Source organism: Rana temporaria, chromosome 13 (assembly GCF_905171775.1).
Source record: "Rana temporaria chromosome 13, aRanTem1.1, whole genome shotgun sequence".
Lineage (NCBI taxonomy): Eukaryota > Metazoa > Chordata > Amphibia > Anura > Ranidae > Rana > Rana temporaria.
The window spans coordinates 44,317,795-44,345,021 of record NC_053501.1 but is presented as its reverse complement, the minus strand read 5'-3'; the positions used below and the strand labels follow the sequence as shown (position 1 = coordinate 44,345,021).

The window sequence follows — 27,227 nt, the reverse complement described above, 5'->3', positions numbered from 1 at the left end:
GCGTAAATCAGCGAGATACGCCTATTCACGAACGTACGCTTGCCCGTCGCAGTAAAGATACGCTGTTTACGTAAGGCGTTTTCAGGCGTAAAGTTAGTCGAACAAAAAGCTGGCCTAGCCAATGTTAAGTATGGACGTCGTTCCCGCGTCGAATTTTGAAAATTTTACGTCGTTTGCATAAGTCGTCCGTGAATGGGGCTGGATGTAATTTACGTTCACGTCGAAACCAATAAGTCCTTGCGGCGTACTTTGGAGCAATGCACACTGGGATATGTCCATGGACAACGCATGCGCCGTTCGTAAAAAACGGCAATCACGTCGGGTCACGATTCATTTACATAAAACACGCCCCCCTGTTCCTCATTTGAATTAGGCGCGCTTAGGTCGGCCCATTTACGCTACGCCGCCGTAACTTAGGACGCAAGTGCTTTGTGAATACAGCACTTGCCTCACCAACTTACAGCGGCGTAGCATATAATCAGCACCTCACTGTGTTCTCATCTTTATCTACATAGAGTTATTTCAATATTGGTGTATTCACTTTATTTGCACGCTATTATGCCCCATTATTAGGGTCTGAACCTGGGGATCTCATTTGCACTATTGTACCTATAGGAACAAGTTAATACTAGCGCAACACCTTTATTTCATGTAGCGTAAATACGATACGCTACACCAGCTAAAACATACGCCGCCCTACGTGAATCTAGCTAAAGGTGTTCTCATTGTACGATGTGGAGAGGAAAAGTGGATAACCTCATGATCACCATCTCATCCAATCAAAGAATGCTGTATATTTACTGAACAAATACACAAGGGGTTCTATAAATGGTGGTGGTGCACCTGGAAGTAGCGCAGACTACTACAATGATTTTCATTATTCTCCGTGACCCTCCACGTATCACATGGCGCCAAGCTGGACCAATGAAAGTAAACACTATAATTCCTAGAGTCCTGTTTTAAAGCTGAACTTGACTCCACTCCTTTCTGCCTTTCAAGTCTCCCGATTGGCTGTTTAATATGGTGGGCTGACCCACTAACCAATAGGAAAGGCGCAGGGGATGAGGGCAAAGCTTTGCAAACAACGCTTAAAGCAGGGTTTGACAAACCCCGGGCGCCAGGTCGCAATTGCTAGAATTAGCAAACTGGCGCGGCACAGCTGGGGTATCATGTGCACCCCCCCCTGCCGTGCGATCGCGTCAGGCTGGTAATTGAGGCCGCGGCTTTGCGGCCTTCTGCAGGCCTATGCTTTCTTCTGGAATATGGCGCCATCTTGTGGTGGCCGTTGGTATGACAAGACAATCAGCAATGCTAATGGAGCTTCCCCTGTCTGTTTTCACTGCCATCTCCTTCCCTCCAATTAGAACCCCCCAAACATTATATATATTTTTTATTCTAACATCTTAGAGAATAAAATGGCGGATGTTGCAATACTTTCTGTCACACTGTATTTGCACAGCTATCTTACAAGCATTTTTGGGGAAAAAATACACTTTTTTTAATAAAAAAAAATAAGACAACAGTAAAGTTAGGCCAATTTTTTTATAAAAAATGTTGCATGTTTTGAGTTACAGAGGAGGTCAAGGGCTAGAATTATTGCTCTCACTCTACCAATCGCGACAATACCTCACACGTGTGGTTTGAACACCGGTTTCATATGCAGGCGCTACTCACATATGCGTTTGCTTCTGCGCGTGAGCTCAGCAGGACGGGGCACGTTCCTGGCTCCTAACTTTTTTTGTCAAGCCCTGGCTTAAAGTGTTACTAAACCCACAACAGTAATATCAGTCTCTATAGGCAGTGATGGCGAACCTTGGCACCCCAGATGTGTTGGAACTACATTTCCCATGATGCTCCTGCACTCTTCAGAGTAGCTGAGCATCATGGGAAATGTAGTTCCAAAACATCTGGGGTGCCAAGGTTCGCCATCACTGCTCTATAGGCAGTAAAGCATGCTTGTTATACTCACTGTGGACCCTAAGGGGTTAATCCTCCACATTGTGTAAAAAGGCTGTTTGATCCTGTCCTCTCGGATTGTCCCCTTCTTCCACTGTCCCCAAACCATCTCTTGACAGACTAGAGCCTTGGGGGGAAGCTGTACATGCCCAGTTCGGTGTGTATTGCTAGAGAGTTGTTTTTTTTTTTCCTTGGGTGAGTGCATGTAATCAGCAAAGGGCCAATCAGCACTGTCCAGACAGAGGGTCAGGGGTCATGCAACCTCATAGGACAGTCAGGAGAGAATGAAAACTCCCGCTACAAACTTTAACCACACACTGATAGAAGTCATAAGACTGCTCTAACTGCTGATGAGAAAACAGAATAAATATTTAGGTTTATATTTACTAAAATTATTGCATTTCCATGTTCTGTGTACTGTGGAAGACCTGATATAGTGGATGGTTTAAAGCCCATCTCCGGGCAACAAAAAAGGTAACTGCTCGTTTTATCTAGGGGAGAGGAAAAACAAAAAGGAGATTATACTTACCTAAAACTCTGATCTTCCTAGCACAAGACTGGTCCGGCACCCCCACGCTCCAACAAATTGTAGACTGTTCCTGACATCATCAAGCCCAGAGCAGGCTCCATAAACCAGGAACTGGATCGTGGGGGGGGTCTGCATTTTCTGCCGGAACGAGGGATTGGGTGAGTATAATCCTTCTGCTCACCCCTAGGCAAAATGAGCAGTTGATCCATGCAGTGCGGGCACAGCCTAACTGCATTGGAGAACTTATTTTTTTTGCCAGGAGTCCCCGTCTATAGCCTTCATCAATGCAGCCTAATGCTAAAATGCACATTGTCTGATTAGTGACTACAATTGTAATGTCCCGTACACACGATCAGGCTTTAGCCCGGCCAAACTCACATCGGAATTCCGAAGGAATTACATCGGAGTAAAAGAGAACATGTTCTCCATCTAAACTCCGATGGAATTCCTCGGAAAAAAAGTCAGATGGGGCATACACCCGGCCGGAATTTCCAATGGAAAAATCCATCTGACTTTTTCTATTGGAAATTCCGATTGTGTGTATGGGGCATAACTGTTCTCTTTAGACACATTCAAAATTTTGCAAATAGTTTATCTTTTATCTCTCTTTGAGAGACATCATCATAGTGCGTGTGTGATTATATATATATATATATACATACATATATATACATATACATACACATACATACATACACACACACACACACACATTATACATATATATATATACACACACACACGCACTTTATAAACAGACTCAATGATACATATTAAATCTGTCAGATGCCACAATGTACAGAGACAAAACTGGATAGATGAGTAAAAGGAAAACATTACAAGCCAGCAAAGGTGGCTTTCCCCAAAGCAAGGGAAATTAGGGATTCATAGGGCGGGCACATGCAGAGTCACAGGGCATAAGTCCTAAAGGTGCCACAGGGCAAGCGCCACACACAGGGAACCACACACAAGGTAGAAAGAATCATTTGTTGCACCTGGGAAGTACTGCAGGGTGTAGCTGAGAACAAGTTTCTTTAAGGTCATATAGCGGTCAGACATTGCAGTGCCTTTTGTTTATAATGTTTATTTTATATAAATAGCTAATCTGCCTACACATAAAAGGTTCCCTGGCTTTCAAGCGCGGGAGATATATGGTTTCCAAGGCGGCAGAACAGGCGCTGGCATGCAAGGCTTCCCCAGAACTCACACAGCTGGGATTTCTAGCAAATAGTTTACGTAGTTCTTCCAGAGGTTAGGATGCAAACCACAAATCAGAGCTCTCCAGCCAAACATTGATGAAGACACTCCCCCCCCCCCCAAAAAAAAGGCCACAATGGCGACCCTGATATAAAGGTGTGAATGGTGGCTGATGACAGAATATTTAAAGAAAATCAATGGACTCATTTGCAAAGACTGAATGTAACAGTCCATAGAAACAATGAAAAGCCAGGCAGGAAATAAAGTGGAAAGAAAACTGTTTAAATTGGTATTGGCCTGTGCAGTTTCCGAAAGTAGCCGAACTGCGAGTCGGCTCTATACGGCGCCTGCGCACCAACTAGGAGCCGTAAAGAGCCGACTCGCATTTCGGCTACTTTTGGAAACTCGTGACGCGCCTTATGCGCCGGGAGGAAGTTTTTCTCAAGACGTCGATCATCTGGACGAAGTCCCACATGACACTGCGCCTCTGCATAGGAACACCTACTCCCGCGGGAGTGAGCACCCGGAAGCCGGGTGGAAAAAACAATAATACAGTATGTACAGCAAAAAACAAACAGCACATGTTGGAAGTATGCAAAATGTAATGTTATATACATGTTTTTAGGGTGAACCTCCGCTTTAATGATGTGCATGCAGAAATGCATCCAGAACGCAGAAAATTGGTGTGAAGGGGCCCTAATAGCCCTTACACACGGCCGGGATTTCCGAGGGGAAAACTGCGATTAGAACGTTTGGCCGGGAATCCCGACCGTGTGTATGCTCCATCGCAGTTTTTCTGAAGGAAAAACTGGCAAAAAAAAAAAAAGAGAACTGGCTCGCTTTTTTCCAGTCGAGATTCCCGACTGACTTTTTCCCGTGCGGTGTCCCTCTGGCTTAACAGAGCTCTGATGTCTGGGCTTTTTTGAAGGGCCCACCCTGCGCCTGCACCATGAGTCGGTGTGCACGCATGCATAGGGAAATGGAGGAGATGGGGCAAGAGGGGGAGAGAGAGAGAGATTCCCCAAAAGGAGCACCATGGACCTCGGACTAAGAGGGACCCCCCCACAACTGTGGCAGAGCCTGAAGCGGAGGAAGTGAGCCGCTCAACAGACAGGCTGACACTGAGCTTTCGTTCCTGGAGAGCATGGCAAGTAAAACACCAGGTATGTCTCTTTACTGCCTTTAGTGGCGGAAAACAGATAAGACATGCAGCTACTCATGGAAGATAATCCTTAAGGTATTTACCTAGCATCGTCTTCTCTTACCTTATCCCCGCCGCAGGATACTGCTGAGCACAGACCCAATCTTCACCCATCACGGCAGGTTAAGTCAACAGACCTTCAGGGACCGGGCACCTCTCGGAAATCCACTCTGCTGGACCTGTAGCACATCCTGTCAGTAACTTTTGGTTTTTGGTATAACCAAAGCACTGGCACCCAGCATCCAGCCCTCCGAGGAGAGGCATTACAGGCAAAAACTTTGTGCTTCGGATACAAGGCCCCAGAAACAATGCACTTTGGCCTCAATGGCACTTTGGATGGATCTGGTCTTTATGAAGGCTATTTAAATCCAGCATGGATCCCTCCAATGGAGCTCCTCAGAGCACATCTTCACTTGTGACCAACACCTTAGACATTGGTGAAAAAATTGAGGTTCTCCAAGTATGGGAGAGGTTATATAGGGAGGAAACTTCCTGCCCTGTGTCCTGTGATGTACGATAAAGAAATGTAATATATTGCAATTTACCAATTATTAGAGGTGGTGGCTGCATTTGTTTTCTTTTATTATGCTTTTTCCTCAGTTTTTTCCTGGTGATCTGGCCAGTAGTACTCTTCCTGTAATATAGTGCCTCCACTCTGGGTGAAGGAGCAACAGAGACAACATTGGACAGAAGACTTGTAAGTCTGGGGGGAGGAGAGTGTTGTATGGACTAGCAGATTTAGATACACTAAAAAATTGAAACCAAACTAGAGGTAACACTTTAGCAGCAGCTATTGCATAAATAAATCAAAGCAGATTGATCATTTACTTTGGGTTTAATACCTCTATAATAAATTATTAAAATAACTTTGTCTTGCATGCCCAGTGCATGTACAATTATGGGACATTCTACAAAAAACAATGGGCAAAGTCAGAAAATAAAATGTGCCCATTCTATAACCTTACCAGGAATAGACAAGGCCTATCTTTAGTTAATGGCTATATTGCCTGTGGATCTCATCCTTACTAGTACCAGAGACCTTGAGAAGTGCCTTATCCAACTTGGACATGAGTATCATGAAGGAAATTGTAAGAACAAAGTAAAGACTATAGGCCTAATCCACAAAAGGGATACGCCGGCATATCTACTGATACGCCGTTGTATCCCTGTTTCTATCTATGGAACTGATCCACAGAATCAGTTTCACATAGATAGGAAGAAGATCCGACATGTGTAAGGGACTTACACTGTCGGATCTTAGGATGCAGTACCGCAGCCGCCGCTGGGGGCATTTCTCGACGAAATCCAGCGTCGGGTATGCAAATTAGCACTTACGGCGATCCACAAAGCTTTTACGCTTTGTTTTTTCTCCGTAAGTATTAGTTTGCCGTCGCAAAATTAGGGCTGCTTTTACAAAGTGTAAACTGTTTACACCTTGTAAAAGTATACCCTTCTATAATGTCATTTTTTTTTTTTAATTTTTTTTCCCGCCGCAACTCTTTTTTTTTTTACGCCCATCGCGATTCTCAAAACCCGGCGCAACGTAAATCCGCGCAAAGCACGTCGCAAAGCACGTCGGGAAAATAACGTCGGGAGCATGCGCAGTACGTCCGGCGCGGGAGCGCGCCTAATTTAAATGGGACTCGCCCCATTAGATTAGGCACGCCTTGCGCCGGACGGATTTAAGTTACACCGCTGAAAATTTCTAGGTAAGTGCTTTGTGGATCAGGCACTTAGGTAGAGATTTTGCGGCGGTGTAACTTAAATGGCAAAAGTTAAGTTACGGCCGTTTTTTGTGGATCAGGCCCTATGTGAACTATACTGGTGGCCAGGCATAGATGCCAAACTACTACTGTAACTGCCAATCAATCGTGTGTTACATTGCTGGTCAGTCATGAGAAATCTGCCACCACTCCAGCCAGTGCCCTTTCTGATTCTGCTTGGGGAGAAGTTTGCTATTGTAGCCCCTATAGAGGCACCTTTGGACTGCAGTAAATAGTGAGAAATTGAATTTGTCTCAAATAGAACATTTGCAGAATTAAAGAATTCAGATTCTGGTCCCTTACAGCAGATTACACAGCACAGTGCTTGTGCTGTGTAATCTGCCCCCCTCTAAACTGTAAACAAACACTTCCTGAATCTGCCACTTCCTGTATGCCCCTCTCTAAACAGACCACGCTACTCAACCCTGATCACTGTGGTCAAAGTGCATTCCTACTATTAAAAATAAAAACCTTAAAATTGTCACAGCCAGCCCCTCTATAAGAGTCGAGCATACCACACTATCCAAGTCCTTTGTAAAAACGAGCTGTCTTTATGCAGGTCATGTGACTTGCGGCCGCTTTACAGCTCTGAAACACTGCTTCTGCAGGAGAGGCCATGATCTCCCTCCGACGTCAGCTGGGGAGATCACGGCCCCTCCCGCAGAAGCAATGTCTCGGAGCTGTAAAGCGTCCGTGAGTCACGTGACCTGACTGAAGACAGCTCTAAAAGAGGTATTTAGAGCACTCGTTTTTACGAAGGACATGGAAAGTGTGGTATGCCAGCCTCTAATAGAGGCTAGGTACGTGATCTAACACTTCTGGGTTTGGGGCGTGTGCACGCCGCCGGTGACCCACGGGAGCCAATCAGCAGGTCTGATGGTCCCAATGTCCGCCGATCTCTGCCTTCTAACAGTAAATGCTACCCCCCTTGTGTTAGAAAACACTCCCAGGGAACATAGTTAACCTTTTGATCGCCCCTGAGGTTAATCCCTTCTATGCCAGTGACATTAGTACAGTGACAGTGCATTTTCTTAGCACTGATCATTGTATTGGTGTCACTGGTCCCCAAAAAGTGTCACTTAGTGTCATATTTGTCCGCTGCAATGTCACAGTCCTGCTAAAAGTCGCTCATCACCGCCATTACTAGTAAAACAAAAATTCCATAAATTTATCACATAGTTTGTAGACGCTATAACTTTTGTGCAAACCAATCAATATACGCTAATTGGATTTGTTTTACCAAAAATATGTAGAAGAATACATATTGACCTAAATTTATGAAGACATTTGATCTTTTACATTTTTTTATTGGATATGTTTAATAGCAGAAAGTGAAAAATAGAAAAAGTTTTTTTTTCTAAATTGTTGTTTATAAAACGCAAAAACATAACAACCGCAGAGGTGATCAAATACCACCAAAAGAAAGCTCTATTTGTGGGGAAAAAATTAGATCAGTTTTATTTGGGTACAGTGTTGCGCAATTGCCAGTTAAGGGAACGCAGTGCCGTGTCACAACGAATGGCCAGGTCATGAAGGGGATAAGTGGTTCATAAAGCACTCTGGGCCAGATTCACAGCAGTAATACGCCGGCGTATCTACTGATACGCCGGCGTATTTTCCAATTTGCCATGTCGTATCTTGATTTGGAATCCTCAAACCAAGATACGACGGCTTTTGGCATAGATCCGACAGGCGTACGGCTTCGTACGCCTTCGGATCATAGGTGTAATTTTCCGGTGGCCGCTGGGTGGAGTTTGCGTAGTTTTCCAGCGTCGGGTATGCAAATTAGCTGTTTACGGCGATCCAGGAAGGTACACGCGTTCGTCACATTCTCTTACGTCGTCGCTAGTCGGTTTTTCCCATCGCAATCTTAAGCCTGCTATTTCATGGCTTAGATTTAGACCAGCCATGTTAAAGTATGGCTGTCGTTCCCGCATCGAATTTCATTTTTTTTTTTCGTAAGACGTCCAGGAATACGAAAGTACGTTACGCACGTCGCCGTTCATAAAACACGTCGGGGCACCGTAATTTCGCGCAAATCACGGCGGTAAATTTCCTAACGGAGCATGCGCAGAACGTTTGGCGCAGGAACGCGCCTAATTTAAATGGTACACGCCCCATTTGAATTAGGCGGGTTTGCGCCGGACGGCTTTACGCTACGCCGCCGCAAGTTTACAGGCAAGTGCTTTGTGAATCAAGCACTTACGCCGAAAACTTGAGGCGGCGTAACGTAAAGGGGATACATTACGCCACCGTAATTATTCGTGAATCTGGCCCTCTGTAACTAGTCTGCTTCCCAGACTATAAGATACAACACAAAGTTTGTCTTGTAGGGGTAATACTTAGACATGGAGACTTGGGAATGTAATCTGCATCATCTGCTAGGATCCCAAATCAATGTCTTTCATCTTTATTAGTCAAAGACCTTCTCATCTGCTTGGTTTATGTAAATCTGACATTTACTTGAAACTTGTCAAATATAAAAAAATTAGCACAAACCATTACTGTGATAATCAGGCGGTCAGATGTCACTTGAAGCCTGAAAGCCGCAAATTAGTCAGCTGCATGAACTTACACTTTAGCTGGTTCACAGCACAATGCAGTGTGCCGCAACACATGGGTTGTCATGCATTCAGGTATTTTATGTTAGGCAGACCAGATTTTAGTAGCACAGTAGTATCTGAGCCAATGAGGAGCTAGTCAGCCTCGGCTCTTGTGTACATCGCTGGATCGAGATCAGGTTCAGGTATATACAGTTGTGCTCATAAGATTACATACCCTGGCAGAATTTATGATTTCTTGGCCATTTTTCAGAGCATATGAATGATAACGCAAAAACTTTTCACTCATAGTTAGTGTTTGGTTAAAGCCATTTATTATCAAATCAACTGTGTTTACTCTTTTTAAATCATAATGGCAAAATAAACTACCCAACTGACCCTGATCAAAAGTTTACATACCCTGGTGATTTTGGCCTGATAACATGCACACAAGTTGACACAAGGGGTGTTGAATAGCTATTAGAGGTAACCATCCTCACCTGTAATCTATTTGCTTGTGATTAATGTGTGTGTGTATAAAAGGTCAATGAGTTTCTGGACTCCTGACAGACCCTTGCATCTTTCATCCAGTGCTGTACTGACGTTTCTGGATTCTGAGTCATGGGGAAAGCAAAAGAATTGTCAAAGGATCTGTGGGAAAAGGTAGTTAAACTGTATAAAACAGGAAAGGGATATCAAAAGATATCCAAGGAATTGAGAATGCCAATCAGCAGTGTTCAAACTCTAATCAAGAAGTGGAAAATGAGGGCTGCTGTTGAAACCAAACCACGGTCAGGTAGACCAACTAAAATTTCAGCCACAACTGCCAAGAAAATTGTTTGCCATGCAAAGACAAACCCACAAATAACTTCAGGTGAAATACAGGACTCCCTGAAAACATGTGGTGTGACTGTTTCAAGATGCACAATAAGGAAGCACTTGAAGAAAGATGGGCTGCATGGTCGAGTCACCAGAAGAAAGCCAATTACTACACAAATGCCACAAAGTATCCCACTTACAATATGCCAAACAGCACAGAGACAAGCCTCATACCTTCTGGCACAAAGTCAGTTGGAATGAGAAGGCCAAAATTTAGCTTTTTTCTCACAACCATAAGGGCTACATTTGGAGAGAAGTCAACAAGACCTATAATGAAAGGTACATCATTTCTACTGTGAAACACGGAGGTGGGTCGCTGATGTTTTTGGGATGTGTGAGCTACAAAGGCACAGGTAATTTGGTCAAAATTGATGGCAAGATGAATGGAGTATGTTATCAAAAAATACTAGAGGAACATTTGCATTCATCAGCCAGGAAGCTGCGCATGGGACGTAGTTTGACATTCCAACATAGCAATGTTTCAAAAGACAAGGCCAAGTCAACCTGTCATTGGCTACAGCAGAGTAAAGTGAAGGTTCTGGAGTGGCCATCTCAGTCTCCTGACCTCAATATCATTGAGCCACTCTGGGGAGATCTCAAACGTGCAGTTCATGCAAGACAGCCAAGGAATTTACAGGACCTGGAGGCTTTTTGCCAAGAAGAATGAGCAGCTTTTACCATTTGAGAAGATAAAGAGCCTCGTCCACAAATACCACAAAGGACTTTGAGCTGTCATTGATGTTAAAGGGGGCAATACACGGTATTAGGAACTGGGGTATGTAAACTTTTGATCAGGGTCACTTGGGTAGTTTCTGTTGCCATTATGATTTAAAAAGAGTAAACACAGTTGATTGATAATAAATGGCTTCAGCAAAAGACTAACCATGAGTGAAAGAAAAGTTTTTGTGTTATCATTCATATTCTCTGAAAAATGGCGAAGAAATTATCAATTCTGTATGTAAACTTATGAGCACAACTGTATTTAGGGGGGCTGACCCAAGGGGGGGGGCTGCATGCAGTTTTTTTTTAACCTTTCTGCATAAAATACAGTAATGCCGCGTACACACGACCGTTTTTCATGTCATGGAAAAATAAGAAGTTTTTCTCGACGCGATCCCTCTCAAGCCTGCCTTGCATGCACACAATCGTGATAAAAAATGCTCAAGCAAAGTGCGATGATGTAAGACGGCACTACAAAAGGGGAAGTTCCATTCGGATGGGGCCACCCTTTGGGCTGATTATGCAAAATTTCCCTTCTCCTAACTTGCCTCGTCGTTAAAGCCTACACACGACCGCTTTTCACGATGAGAAAAACGACAACGTGAAAAGCAACAAAAAAAATAATTGAGCAGATTCAAAATTTTTAATGCCCATTTTTCGCGTCGAGAAAAAATGCTCTGGAGCCTACACACGATCGTTTTTTAACGACCAATTTAAAAAATTCCATTTTTCTCGTCATGAAAAACGGTCGTGTGTACGCGGCATAAGGTTAAAAAACCTTCCACTAATAACTTTGCCAAATGCCTAAAAAAATCGAAACAGAGACCTCCTGCAATAGAAGAGCAATTTCATTCACTTCTGACGGCCCCCGTCTCCTACCTACATCCTTTCCAGTAATGTAGCCTCCAAAAGACTCTTTCCTATGCAACACTTCCAGGAATGTTCTTTGTCTGTGTCCTCCATGACATACGATGGTTTCATCTTCTGACACCCTACGTCACTACAGTATACAACACTGCCTTGGAGTGTATTACTGAGATGACCTAATCACACATTATCTCCCTTTATTCCCTAAATATTCTCCACTCTATCCAACTTAAAAATAAAAGGTTTTGCTTAGAGATACACTTCTAAGTGTTAGCACAGTCAATTCTGGAGCTCACATTTAAACCCTACTGATGGGTATAGCCTCTTCTCATATAGATTTACTGAAAATCTTTGTCTTGACTGATGATTTCCTTTAAAACAACATAAATTGAAAGGCTTTTTTCCCCCCCTTTAGTAAAAACATTCAGTTACTTTCACACACCAACTAAACGCTCAAAGTTATTTCTGGTCCTCAAAAGAGAACTAAACACAAGAGGAAAAAAACGAAAAACCCGTTATGAGTAGCTCAAGGTAGAGCCATCTATTCATGTCTTTAAAAAACACTAAATAACTAACACTTGCCTATTATGATTGGCAGGTTCTGAAAATTTCCTTCAGATGTAACAGCCAGCTCTAGTATACAGCAGCCAGGAAAAATACAGCCATTTTCGTGCTACCGGGCAAAGTGCTAATTGTACAGGCTGAACAGTTTAATTGGAAGGCTGTATATTTATATATCTATCCATCGACATTATAACACTTTATTATACATTGCTATGCGATGTTGTACACTAGTCCCCTCATCTGACATTATGAATGCTTAAAAGCTCCTGGTTTTTATGTAGAGACATATACCAAACAAGGCATTTATAATGTTTGGACACTCAGACCTTGGTCATAGGTGTTAATAGTAAATTTAATTTGCCAGAACGGGAAAAGAAATCATATAAAAATATGAAAGTCAAGTTACCAATGTGTGAATATTAGAACCATAATCAGAGCATGGAAAATGCATTTATTGACAACACAACCAAGCATTTAAAAGGATTTCATTTATATGAAATATATTAAAGATCAACACTAGGTTCAGGAACAAAAATATATAGGTGTCTATTAATCGGGTTAACATAATATATTATGTGTATGTATGAATGTGACTTAGGAACTTTAAATTGCAAGTTCCTTGATGTGAATGTATAATAAATATATGTAAAGCGTTGCGTAAATTGGTGGCGCTATATAAGTAGCTGTAATAAATAAAATAAATAAATATGGATTTTCACCACTTGCAGACATTATATAGCAATGTGTGAAACAAACCTGATTGGCATACAGATGTTCTAGAACATGGCACACACATAGAAAGGATATACCTCATCCCTCTGACTTGGCAGAGACAGGATCCTCCCAATATGCTTTACTAACCGTCATTAACCACTTGCCTACAGGGCACTTTCACCCCCTTCCTGCCCAAGCCATTTTTCAGCTTTCAGCGCTGTCACAGTTTGAATGACAATTGCGCGGTCATGCAACACTGTACCCAAATGAAATGTTTAGCATTTTTTCCCCACAAATAGAGCTTTCTTTTGGTGGTATTTGATCACCTCTGTATTTATTGCACTATAAACAAAAGAAGAGGGACACGTTTGAAAAAAAACACACAATATTTTTTACTTTTTGCTATAATAAATATCCATTTTTTTTTAAACAAATTTTTTTCCTCAGTTTTGGCCGACATGTATTCGTCTACATATTTTTGGTAAAAAAAAAACAAAAAAAACGCAATAAGCGTATATTGATTGGTTTGCGCAAAAGTTATAGCGTCTACAAAATAGGGGATAGATATATAGCATTTTTATTTATTTATTTTTTACTAGTAATGTTGGCAATCTGTGATTTTTATCGTGACTGCGATATTGCGGCGGACACTTTTGACACATTTTTGGGACCATTCACATTTATACAGCGACCAGTGCTATAAAAATGCATTGATTGCTGTCTAAATATGACCGGCATGGAAGGGGTTAACACTAAGGGACGATCAAGGGGTTATTGTGTTCCCTAGGGAGTGATTCTTACTGTGGGGGAGGGGACTGACTGGGGGTATCACTTGCCTGACGAAGAGGCCCTGCGTGACCTCGAAACGTTGCTATCCCTGTGATGTTTTCACTGCAATAATTTTTTTGGACGCTCTGTACGATCCACGGTGTGCTGGTGAATATGTTTGTATGACTGGGGGAGGTGACCCATCGGTGTCCCTATGTAAGGGACACACCATTGGTCTCCTCTCCCTGACAGGACGTGGATCTCTGTGTTTACACACAGAGATCCACGGTCCTGCTCAGTTACTGGGCAATCGTGGGTGCCCGGCACGCGCATCGGGTTCCCAGTGACGTAGCAGGTGTGCGCGCACCCTAGTGGCTCATATGACGTCCCCCCAGAACGAGAGTCTTCGTCCCGCCGTCATATGACGGCGGGCGGTAGACAAGTGGTATATATATATATAAAAAAAATAGTAAATATTTCATTATTATTTTTTTTATTAATTAAATTTAATAGTTGTCCAAAGTATCACATTAAGTTAAAATGTTTCCAACATAGCAATAGTAAAAGAATATGATGTATGAATTAACAAAAAGTGAACTACAATTTCTGTATGTTGTCCAAAGAGGACTACAAAAACATGAATGTTATAAGTAGAGTTATTATAAACATTTTAAACTGCTTGGCATCCACACGGATCAGAAAATTGGAACATGCTTTGGCAGAGTAAGAGAACCCACGGGGTAACATGTCATTCCCTAAGTATAGGATTTGTCAAAGATTGGTTTGTTTATGTTCAAAGATTAGGGCTAAAAGGATCAATGATTCCAGAAGGCTTAGGGGGTAGACCCGGAGGATTCACAGGTAAATGTTTAGTTTTTAATAAATCATTTTAGTACAAATAATAATACTACATAAAACATCAATTTATATCCTTGTAAACTTTACACAAAATGTAAAAATAAAATTGTCTAAAAGCCAATTACTGTAACTCTCAATTCTAAACAAGAAGTCTCCAGTCACTTCTATAAATACTTTCCTAAAGAAAAAGAAGAAGACTAGTATGTTGTTGTCAGGATGCAGTCTGCAGCAGAGGCTCACGAAGACCTGGCATTCCTACTACAGTTGAACCTCAAATTACGAGCATAATCCGTTCCAGGAGAATGCTCGTAATCCAAAGTACTCGCATATCAAAGCAAGTTTTCTCATTGAAGTCAATGGAAACGAAAATAATTTTTTCCCGCATTGACTCCAATGGGATGCAATACTGAATGCGGCCAGAGGTGGGGGGCGCCAGAGAGCGCCAAAAACGGCCGAAAGGGCCCGAGGACACTTCGGCTTGTTTCCTGCGCCCCGTACCTCAGGCCAAATTAGGTACTGCAGGCCAATCTTTGGCTTTTCTTGGCTCCTGCGCCCCTGTACCCAACTAATCAAAGCAACTAATTCACTCCTGTGTTAACTTTTGCCTTGACTATGGTAACTCCCACCTTGTTGGCCTACCTTTACATAGGCTATCCCCCCTTCAGTCCATCATGAATGCTTACTAACCATTCAGTGTCCACTACCTCTACCTGTCAATTCATCCATTGGCTTCCACTCACAAAAATAATACAAATACTAACAATAACCAAACCATCCACAAATTTGCCCCAGCTACATCACCAAGCTTGCCTCAATACACCAACCAAACTTCTCTCTTTGCTCTTCCCAAGACCTCCTGCTCTCTAGCTCCGATATCAATTCTCCCTTACTAGCCTCCAGGACTTCCATTCCTTGGAACTCCTTACCCCAATCTGTCTGACACTGTTCACTTTTTTTTTTTTTTTACGTTGAACATACGTTTTATTGATCAAAAGGTGCGTATGCATATTAAGCATACTTTGCATAGAAACTTGGTAACTGAAACAGTAAAGTCATACATTAGGTAGGCAAGGTAGCAGGAACATTGTCATTGCCAAATGAACACGCTCTATAAGAATACATTGTACACCCAAAGCTTACCCAAAAAAACATGTGTCTGTGTGTTCATTCCTGACTGATATAGTTTTGTTATGCACAGGTATCAGACTCCTGAAGCCAGCGGTCCCATATCTTGTTATATTTATTAGGGCAACCTCTGTTGAGATTATATATATATATATATATATATATATATATATATATATATATATAATTTCTTATATGGTAGGGTATTATTCACTTCTATTTTCCATTCTACTAGTTTGGGAGGTGAGGTGTTTGTCTGATCCATTTTTTAGCAATAATTTTCCTGGCTGAGAACAGCGTCTCATGGAGAATTTTTTTTGTATATTTATCCATTGTATCCGGTAACATCCCGAGAAGGCATTGTTTGGGGTCTAATGCTAAGGGTGAGCCCATGTTGTCATGTAGAAATTTCACAATTTGTTTCCACAGCCCCTGTATCCTAGGGCATGCCCAGATTAGGTGAAAAAAGGTACCCGTCTCCTGCCCACACATCAAACATGTGGTAGACTGGGTACGTTTGTATCTTGCCACTCTGAGGGGTGTGAGATACGCCCTATGTAGAATATAGAGTTGCGAAAGTCGATCGTGTAGCTTGGGAGACACTGCTTTACAGGACTCCAGTGCCTCGCCCCACTCCTCATCCTCTATTGGCCCCACCTCCCTCTCCCATTTGAGTTTCAGATCGTACGCTATTTTAGTAGAGATGGGGGTGGCGCATATTGTAAAATTCTGAGATCAGCTTATGGGGGTCTGTGCTTTTAATCACTGCCATAATTATATTGGGCGTGGGATGTGGGGCAGAGTCAGGAAATTGCGATTGTGTCGCGTGACGGAGTTGCAAAAATCTAAAAAAACATTCGGTTTTGAAGTGTAAATTCCTCTCTGAGGGAATCAAAGATTTTCAGACGTCCGTTTTCTAGGAGGTGGTGGAGATAAAATACCCCCTGTGTGGACCATGAACTTGTATCCTGTATTTTAGTGAACTCCGGAAGATTCATATTATGCCATAGCGGTGTGTAGTCGTTGTATTGTGGAGTTACCGAGTTTGGAAGAGGCCAAGTCCCATATTTTCCTGTAATGATATAGCATGGTGTGCCTATTTGTACCTGGTTCCGCCCCTCCCGAGCCCGATGCTATTGCATATATCGAGTCTTTGGTGTGCTGTGCCCACTTTGGACATAAAAGGGTGAGGAATCTCTCTTTTTCTGTCCTATCCAAGTGAAACAGCTGTAACAGTTGTGATGCAATGTAATATAAATTGAAGTCGGGGAGAGCTGTGCTGCCATGATCAGTCGGGTTCTTGAGAGTTTGCCATGCTAATTTGTGTCTATTGGCTCCCCACACAAAGGGCTTGAGAAGGTCCTCCATAGATTTGAAATGTTTCAAAGGTAGATAAACTGAGGTATGCCACAAAACATACAGTATCTTAGGGAGTAAGACCATTTTAAATAAATGTATGCATCCCCAGGATCCAAGTGGGAGTCAGGACCATATCCTTATTTTGGTTTTAATGAGGGAGATAAGGGGTTCTATATTGAGGGAAATGTAGTCTGCTGGGGACCTAGATATATAACCCCCTAGGTATTTAATGACATTGACTCTACACAGTGGTAAACTGGTTTGGGATTCCGGGGGTGGGAAGCTGTCTATGGGAAGAATTTGGGACTTGTCCCAATTGATTTTCAATCCTGAAAATATCCCAAATTGTTTGATCGTGCGGAGTGCAGTATGCAGAGATGGCCTGAATCTGCTAAATATAGCAACGTATCATCGGCATACATACTAATTTTTTCAGTTAGGGATCCCAGTCTCAGACCCCTAATCTCTGGGTTTGCTTGGACAGACATCACAAGGGGTTCTGCCGCAAGAGCATATAGCAGTGGGGATAGGGGGCAGCCCTGTCTTGTGCCTCTACCGAGGTCAAACATTCGAGACAGCCATCCGTTGGCTACCGCCTTGGCTTGGGTGTCTGATATGTGCCTGATATAGTAATTAAACCCACTTAATGTATTTGGGACCAAAGCCATTTCCCTCCAAGCATTTCCAGAGCTATTTCCACTCCGAGTCAAAAGCCTTTGCTGTGTCCAAAGTCACCACGACTCGGGACCCAACATCCTCATGCCTGGCTTGTAAATTTACATATAGTTTCCTAAGATTAAACACTGTATTTCGGCCAGGCATGAAACCTGCTTGGTCCGCGTGTATTAGGGACAACATGACCTGATTGAGCCCGATAGAAAGGGAAGTCCCCTGGTGGACTTTAAAGGCACAATGATATATATATATATATATAAACAAAAAATTCCAAAAAATTAAGTATAAAGTAATTTATTCTGCGCATACTACATAATTGGTTTCTACATTTAAAAATTTGAATCGTATATGGAACAATTATGACATGTCGTGAGAACAGTAATCTAGGGCTATTCACACTCTTGTCTCAAGAGAGCATATCAGCGTGTAGCCATACAAGAAAGAAATACTATTTTACACTCTAAAAACACAAAAATGCCAGTAATCCAGTCAGGATTATAACTCGCTACAACAGCCAACAAAGCACTGTGAAAAATATAATTAACAAGTACTGGCATCTCTTACTCTCAGATTCAATTCTAGGACAATTTGTACCTGAGCGCCCCCTTTTCTCACTGAGGAAAGTTTTATCCATCAAAGCATCTCTGTTGATTGAGCCTGATGGACAGTACTTTGGTCAATATTTTGTTTCAAATATTTTATTGTTTTATCAAAGACAGAAATGTAATATTTTGATATCAACCTGTAATAGGGATATGGGGCGGTACGATTCTGGGTATCCCGGAAACCTTCCCAGGTTTGAAAATGAGGACTATTGTAGCTTTACTCTGTTCACTTTTGGTGAAACTGTTGGTGCAATATAAATTCTGTATAATAATAATACAGCAAACAACCTTTAAAGCAGGATCCTGGTGCCAGCAAGATCCTGCATAAAACATGCCCTCGTGCATGAGCCCTAATAATAGTCTTAAACATATTGCTGCAAGGGTAGACAAGGCAGAACCGGATCAGCAAGTACTGAAACAAGAGAGTCAGCATGAATGCCAACGAGTAAGCATTTTCAGAAGTAGAGCTTAACCTCCGTGTTTCCCTCATAACAGGTATTGTTTAACACTTTCGTGACCATGGGTCATTGATGCCTTGATTTTAGGAGAATCACTATGGGTCAGCTAAATTAATCACACCTCTATGACTAAATTGTCTACCTAAAAACTTTAAGTACACTGTATTTAAAGTAAGCATAGGGTTTTTATTTGGTACGTTATTTAAATATCTCACATAGATTTTTTTTTTTATAAGATAATAAATGTACATAAATGTGAACAAATGAAATGTACACCAAGCAGATTATATATATATATATATATATATATATATATATATATATATATATATATATATATATATATATATTTTTTTTTTTTTTTTTTCTTATTTTTTTTTTAATTCATTAAAAAAAAAAAAAAAACATTATTTTAAAACAGTCTGGATACCACTTTAACAGTTGCAGCCAGCTAGTTGATTCTGTCAAAGCCCTTTTCCCTGTGTGAGGCAAAATGAAAGCAGAGTTGGCTTGTTTGTAAAAATATCAAAGTGTTCACCATTCTTGGCTGCCATAGGCCTCTTTCAAACAGGGAGGATTGAGTTCTGATCAGCAGGGGATCAGCTCACACAGCCCCTGCTGATCAGAGCAATGCGGGCGGAGGACACATCTGTATATGCTCTGCAAAAACTGAGCTCTCTTTGCTGTATGGGCGACTGAGAGTAAACTGATTACACCATCTATTTACACCCGGCTACCCTCCAATCCACTCCACCTAAACAAAAGAGAACAAATATCCTTCAATTTTGTCTTAGTGGATCTGATTGGACCCAGAGGTTGGTGGGTGTAAACAGACACAAGTCCACATACACCCGCCCATCCATAGAGATGAATGGACCTTACAGTCAGGTCAGGCTGAAAAACTGACAGGTGAACCTGATGGGATTGTCCATGTGAAAGGGAGGGACCATAGTGATTACATTAGCAGAAACCATGCTTCCAAATAGCTCTACTTGAAATGTTAGTGCTCAAATTGAGAATGGTCTCAGACTACAGAATGTTTATTAATGTATCCTCATCATGGGGCATTATTCTGATTCTCTATGGATTAAGCAGGATGTTAGTCTGGTTAGTGAACATCTCCTTTCTATTGACCAGTAAGGCTACCAGTCACATTGCTGTTCAAAAGCAGGTTGGGAAGGAGCAGGACTATACAGTAACAACATAGATGAGTTTTAACATCGAGGGCACCTTGGAATTTCAGGGGTATTGAGGGCACTCTGCACTAAGGCGAAAAAGGTGTGCAGTCACCTAGGTTAGTGGTTAACTTACTATCACAACACTTGCCCACAATTACAATGTTAAGGCGATATTAAACTTAAAGCGGAGTTCCACCCACAATTTCACTTTTTAAATATAAATACCCCTGTAATACACAAGCTTAATGTAGTCTAGTAAAGTTAGTCTGTAAACTAAGGTCCGTTTTGTTAGGTTGTTAGAGCATTTAGTTAGTTTATAATCTAGGAATAGACCGTGGCCATCTTAAGTGTGGGCATCATGAAGCCAGACTGCATGACTTCCTGGATTTCAGCCTTGCAGATCTCGCACATGCTCAGTGCTGCACAAGCGATGTAATAGGTTTCAGTCAGGTTTCCATAGCAACGGGAGTGTCAGAGGAAGTTGCCGCCCGGAATAGCCTTGTGACTTAATAGCCTAGGCTAATAAGGAGGAGGAAGTAATGAAGGACTACAAAATAAAGGTATTTACAAGCAACAAAATAAATAAAAATTGTCCATCCTGAACACTATGACATTAGGGCATGCAGCACAGACAAACATAAAAAAATGGGTGGAACTCCACTTTAAAGCACAACTCCAGGCAAAAAAAAAAAGTTTTCCTTGCAGTGGGGCTGTACCTGCACTACAAGGGTTAACTGCTCATTTTGTCCAGGGGAGAACAGAAAGCCTATACTCAACCGATCTTCTGTTCCACTGGTGAACAGCGCTCCCCACGATCCAGCAGTGGACTGTTCCAGACGTCCTTATGTCCAGAGCTGGGCTATGGGCTTGATGACATCAGGAGCAGCCCATTACACAAGACTGCTAGACCGCTGGGCCGGTCTTATGTGTGGAGGATTGGGTAAGTATATCTACATTCTCCAATCCCCTAGAGCAGTGGTCTCCAAACTGTGGCCCTTTGCTTGCTTTTATCAGGCCCTCAGGGCATAATTTCTCTCCCGTAATACAAAAGGTGGGGCACAATTCCTCCCAATAACACCAACAATTGGGCCCAATGACACCAACTGATGGGTCACAATTCCTCCCAATGACACCAACAATTGGGCCCAATGATGGTGCACAATTCCTCCCAATGACATCAACGATGGGGGACAATTCCTCCCGCTGACATGGGGACATGTTCTACTCACAATGGTAACAGTCTGGCCCCCTTAAAGTCTGAAGGACAGTAAACTGGCCCCCTTGTTAGAAAGTTTGGAGACCCCTGCCCTAGAGCCTAGGCAAAAAACAAGCAATAAACGCTTGCCGCTTTGTGCACAGTGCCACTACATGGGAAAACTTTTTTTTGATGCCCGGAATAAAAATAAAAATTTATTTTATTTCATCCTACTGCTTCTCGGATGTGGTGGCTGCATTAATTTAAAGATGTTTTCCTTTATTTTCACAAGTTTATCCTGTTAGTAAGTCTGTTATTTTTAACAGCCCAAACTGTCCAGCCAAACAGGTGGTTAGAGGGTTGGGACAAAACAATCTAACACTAAAGCAGGGTGCTTACAATGGGCAGCTTTTATTCATTTTTGTAAACCATTTGTAGCACTCTCTAGTGTGTGCTAGATGTAGAGTAGGCAAACCATATCCTGACACATGCTGTAAATTTGTGAGTCTGTAATTGGGTCAGGGTTATTTGAGTCAGGTGGAAGATGGAGATACAGTGTTGAGGAGGCTGTCCGTGACCCTTAAGGCGAACCCCCTAGTCTGGGGGTGGTGTCCCACTTGGGCCAGGGGCGGGTGCTGGAAGGATGCTGCCAAAGACACAAGGGAGGAAACTTTTCTTGATGCACGGGAGCAAAGAGAGAACAGTGTGAGTAGTGCAACACCGATGGGAATTAAAGGGGTTGTGAAGGTTAGTTTTTTATTTTCTAAATAGGTTCCTTTAAGCTCATGCATTGTTGCTTCACTTACCTTTTCCTTCAATTTGCCTTCTAAATGTTTTTTTTCTTTGTCTGAATTTCTCACTTCCTGTTCCTCCTCAGTAAGCGTGTCCCAATCATCCAAGCGGTTCTGGCTTGGGGGTTAGTGAGCCAGCCAGAACAGCTTACTGAGGAGGAACAGGAAGTGAGAAATCCAGACTAAGAAAAATAAAACATTTAGAAAGGAAATCGAAGGAAAAGGTAAGTAAACCAACAAGGCACTAGCTTAAAAGAACCTATTTAGAAAATAAAAAAAAACCTTTAAAGAAAGGGGGGTGACTGCCACGTGTAGCCAGTCTCCCTTGAAGACAGCGGTGAACTTAACTTTTCTACCTTTTTTCCTGGGAGACTCCGGGCAGACTGTTGCAGAGAGGCAGAGAGGAAGGCTGGTAAAGAGGCAGTTGCCGCCAAGTGGACTGGCCGACTTTTGGAACACGTGCGCAGCTGTTTGCTTGTCAGACTGCAAAAGCACCTCAGGGGAGATCCCTGTATACATGGTTGTGTTGATGCAGGGGTCTGTCAGATTTTTTTTGCTGAACCAGCTGGTTGGACGAGATAAAAAAAAAAAAGTGTATACCCAGATTTACACCCTGTTAATGAATGCAGGTTTAATAATGCTACTTCTGCACAAATTTAAAGATGCCAGTCTGTGCAATTTCATGTGCGGCTTGCAGACATCTTTGTGACTTCATGTGAGTCGCACATGAAAATCGACAAAAATGGTGGATTTAAAGTGTTACTAAACCCAAACACTAAAATCAGTCTGTATATGCAGAAAACCATGTACACACACAGAGATCCTAGTCCCTGGCTCTGTAACTGCCGAACGTGGGTGCCCGGTGGACATCGCAGCCAGCAGGCACACAGCGGACACGCACCCTATTCTGACTCCGATTGTTGTGAATCGATTTATCCCTTGAGAGACCTCTAAGCCTGGCCTGTATATGCAGATATAATCACTGAGGTTAATCCTTATCAGATAGCTTGAACTCACCAATACCGATTCTATTCACAGAAGTTGCTTTAATCCAAACATCAGAATACTTTAGATGACAGGTTACAGCAGATGAACAGGTTGTAGTATTGTGTGGTCAAAAGATGATACTGCCTGTAGCTTACTATGCAGAATGCATGTGCCCTTGTTACATGTGGCCTGTAAGCAGTCTCCATAGACAGGAAGAAGAAAGTCAGGAAGAAGGGGTGGAGCATTACCGAGAAAGGAAGTGTGTAATAGATCAGACAAAGAAAATACAGAAACTGTGCATTACCACAAAAGGTCACTAGATGGTAGCATGTAAACAAAATATAACATCCATAGAAAATGGTTAAGAGAAACAGTACTATATAGAACAAATTATACGCCGATTGGGTGGCACACGCCCACTAGCGGCTGGGAGGCCCAAGGACGTCATATGACGTCCACCCAGGATGGCAGAGCCACCTTGTGGACGTTATTCAGGTGGAAAGTGGTTAAAGACAAAACTTTTTTTTCGTTTTGGATAGGGTGGAGAGGGATTAGAACACCTGTCAGTTTTTATTGCCGTTTGTGCCTCTGTTAAGAAGATTCACCCTCTCTATTTGTCTTGTTTACCATTATCATTAAAAGTGAAAGTAAAAGAAAATCCCAAATGTTGTGTTGTCATCAGAAAAGTAAAAAAAAAGGAGGGGAAATCTTCCAATGGGGACACTAGTTTTGATGACCTGGTTGTCCCCAAGAGATTCCCTTAATTTGCAGGGATTTCCTCTCACTTCCTGTTTTGCGACAGGAAGTGAAGGGAAATCTCTGTATTGGGACAAAGAGGCAAAAATAAACCTTACAGGGGTTATAACCCTCCCTTGCTCTATACAAAATGAAAAAAAAAGACTTAGTTAGACTTACCGGTGACGGTATTTCTAAGAGCCTTTCAGGACAACCTTGGAGAGAGCGCAGCTCCGCCTCTTCATTAGGAAACGCATGCTAATCTTTAAAAGCCCTCCTCTTCCACCATGGCCTCAGTTATTGTGGACCGACTCTCTGGAAGACAAAGCACAGAAACCACAACACCATGATAGATGTTATAACATTTAGGGAGGGAAATAGCGGTTGTCCTGAATGGCTCTTAGAAATACCGTCACCGGTAAGTCTAACTAAGTCTTTCTCCAGTCGCCTTTCAGGACAACCTTGGAGAGGATAAACAAGTAACTTACCCTAGGGTGGGACTACTGCTTGCAGAACCTTTCTGCCAAAGGCTTGGTCTGCGGCAGACAACAGATCCAACCTGTAGTGCCTTAGGAACGTTGAGTAGTTGCTCCAAGTGGCGGCTTTGCAGATCTGCTCAGGTGTAGCGCCGGCCCTTTCGGCCCAGGAGACTGCAGTTGACCTTGTTGAGTGTGCCACAATACCTGAGGGAGGCACGACTCCTTTGGCTTTATAGGCTTCTGTAATAGCAAGTTTAAGCCATCTGGCTAAAGTACTTTTGGATGCTTTTTCCCCCTTGCGGGGACCTGAGAAAGCTACAAAGAGAGCATTTGACTTTCTGAAATCTCTGGTGACAGAAAGAAACTGTAAAAGACACCTTTTCACGTCTAGTGTATGGAATGCTTCTTCTCCAGCATTAGAAGGGTTTAAAGCAAAAGTGGGTAAAACTATTTCCTGTGACCGGTGAAATTTTGATGACACTTTCGGAAGAAATGAAGGATCCGTCTGAAGGATCACTCGGTCTGGAAAAATTCTTAGGAAGGGTTCGGTGATGGCCAGAGCTTGGAGCTCACTGATTCGTCTTGCTGACGTAATAGCCACAAAAAAAAAACTGTTTTGAGGATTAAGTTTTTTAAAGAAATATTCTCCAATGGTTCGAACGGAACTCCCGTCAAACCTTGTAGTACAACCGATAAGTCCCAACTGGGAAAACTTTTGAGGGTCACTGGTCTATTTCGAGCTAGTGCCCTAAAAAACCTGGAAATTAAAGGTTCTCTGGACAGAGTTTTTTCTAAGTAAACAGAAAGAGCCGCTACCTGTGTTTTTAAGGTACTGGCTGCAAGTCCTTTTTCCATTCCTTCATGGAGAAATTCTAGTACTGAGACCACACTCTTAGTTCGAAAGACCTTGGAAGAACACCATGAATTATACTTCTTCCACACTTTAAGATAAATTGATCTTGTTACCTCCTTCCTACTGGACAGAAGAGTTTTTACAACCTTGTCAGACAAGCCTTTGTTTTTAAAAATGTCTTCCTCAGAAACCAAGCGCTTAGATGTAACCTGTCTGTTTCTGGGTGACACACAGATCCCTGTGTTAGAAGGTCCTTCTTGGGAGGCAACTTCCATGGAGGTTTTGCGGCCAGGTTCAGTATGGTTGCGAACCAAGGCCTCTTTGGCCAAAAGGGAGCAATCAGAATTAGGTCTGTTTTCTCTTCTCTGAATTTCCTTAGGACCAATGGAATCAAGGGAAAGGGGGGAAAAGCGTAGCACAGATGGTAATCCCAGGGATGAGCTAGAGCATCTATGCCTATCGCCTGGTCTTCTCTGTGGAGAGAAAAGAAGTCTTGAACTTTCATGTTTTGCTGACTGGCAAAAAGGTCTACTTGGGGATGTCCCCATTCCTTGGAGATCATGTTGAAAATCTCCTGATTTAGACTCCATTCTGCTTCTACTACTTTCCTTCTGCTCAGAAGATCTGCCAGCAGATTTTGGGATCCTTTTAGGTGGATTGCTGACAAAGAGGCCACATTTTTCTCCGCCCAGGTCAGTAATTGATTGGCCAGTTCCATCAATCCAATTGCTCCAGAATTTTTTCAAGATCAGGCCCAAACAGTAAGTCCCCTGAGAAGGGTAACCTGCAGAGTTTGACTTTAGAGGCTGTGTCCCCTGTCCAGGTTTTAAGCCAAACTGCACGTCTTGCTGAATTCACCAGGGCAGAAAATCTAGCTGACAACTTAATTGATTCGGCTGACGCATCAGCCATGTACCTGATTGATTTTAAAATCAATGGAAAGGATTCCAAGATATCCTTCCTTGGTGTACCAGCTTCTACATGGTTCATCAGCTTTTCCACCCAACACTCCAAGTTTCTTGCCACCACTGTGGAGGCCATTGCGGGTTTTAGACTGAGAGAAGTAGAGTCCCAAGCTTTTTTTAACAGGGAGTCCGCTCTTTTGTCCATGGGATCTTTTAGTACCCCCATGTCTTCGAACGCAAGATCCGTGCGTCGAGACACCTGGGAAAAAGCAGCATCCACTTTTGGCTTTTTATTCCAGGCTTCAGAGTCTTTATCTTCAAAGGGAAATCTTTTCCTTAGACTTTTAGAAAAGAAGGGGCCCCTTTCTGGATCTTTCCACTCTTTTTAAATAGTATTTGATACTACTTTGTGAACTGGAAAAACTTTGTGTTTGGAGACATCCAGACCCTGGTACATTTTGTCATGAAGAGATAATTGTACCCCCTCTTCTTGAATATCAAGCGTAGTATAAATTGCTTCAGGAAGATCATCTACTTCATCTAGAGAGACTTTGTATCTGGAATTTCTGTACTCTCCTTCCTCTTCCTCCTCATCTGAATCCCTGAGTGAGCGAAGAGTACTTGTCCCTTCATCCCCTGAATCCACAACCTCTGACCTCGAGGTGGAAGCTTTTGGGCTGGGTGGTAAATGTTGGGGTTCAGCTTGCGCTGCTGGAGTCTGAACCAACATAGATTTGACCGAGTTCAAAGAACTTGCAATTTCTTGTACTGAAGAAAATAGAACTTTATATTGCTGGGATGTTTCTTCTTCTACTAAATCCTTAATACAGGATTTACACATTGCCTTCTGCCATGAATCTCTAAGAGGGTTTCTGCAGGAAAGACATTTCCTTTGAGTTGGTGGCTTTTTAGTTTTTTGTTTCTCCTAAAAACACAAAAAAGGGTATTTTACCATTGGAGAAACAATAGGTTTTTTACAAACAAGGAAAAAACCGCCACCACTTTAAAAGGAAGATGTGATAGAAAAAGATCCACAGTTAACCAAAACACCACCCAGTGCAAACTGCCAGGGACCGAGAGAAGTTACCTCTGACCCTGCAGTACAGGCTCCCTTAAGGAGGACAAATAACAAAAAACCACGTAAGCCCAATAGTAAGGATAGAGGCACCGCTGTACCCCCCTACCTGGACCTGAGCAGCGTCTGAGGCGCCTGTCTCCGCCATGGCTGTTGGTTCTCCTTCCATCGCCGAGAGAAACACAGCCGGGACTGAATGTTTTTTAAATCTTTCCCGGGTCCGCGCGTCATCAAAGATGGCCGGAACCGGA

At 42.5% G+C, this 27,227-nt stretch overlaps 1 protein-coding gene across 4 annotated transcripts in view; it reads right to left on the bottom strand.

Moving 5' to 3' along the window:
* The window catches only part of MIPOL1 (mirror-image polydactyly 1), a 495,484-nt gene that overhangs the window by 442,136 nt on the left and 26,121 nt on the right, over window positions 1-27,227 (bottom strand). The gene's annotated exons all lie outside the window — the stretch shown is intronic.